Source organism: Amphiprion ocellaris, chromosome 20 (genome assembly GCF_022539595.1).
Source record: "Amphiprion ocellaris isolate individual 3 ecotype Okinawa chromosome 20, ASM2253959v1, whole genome shotgun sequence".
Classification (NCBI taxonomy): Eukaryota; Metazoa; Chordata; class Actinopteri; family Pomacentridae; genus Amphiprion; species Amphiprion ocellaris.
Window position 1 is genome coordinate 24,137,644 of NC_072785.1, and position 383 is coordinate 24,138,026.

Below are 383 nucleotides of genomic sequence, written 5' to 3' on the forward strand. Positions count from 1 at the left end.
ACATCACAGACACGCATGTTTTATTAGGTATTTAAGTCCTCTATTAGACTGTTATTATTAGAGCAGAGAGACGAGAGGAAATGTCGGGGGAGAAATGACAACAACAGTCAGTTTTAAAATTGAGGCATGGCGTCACCGTAACACGACAACAACTGACAACGCAATTCGGTATTTGTACATAACGTACACATGTATAACACATGCCTGTGCTCATGCAAGGTAGTTTTTTTTATTTAGTTAGTTTGTGGTTAGATCTTTGTTAAACAGCCAGATTCTATGCTGCCGTGTTTTCTGAACACACAAGTTGAGGAATGAACAGTCTTGGCGGAGAACTGCGCTCTCTGAGTGCTTTTCTTGTGCTTTGCTGTTAGATTTTATCATAC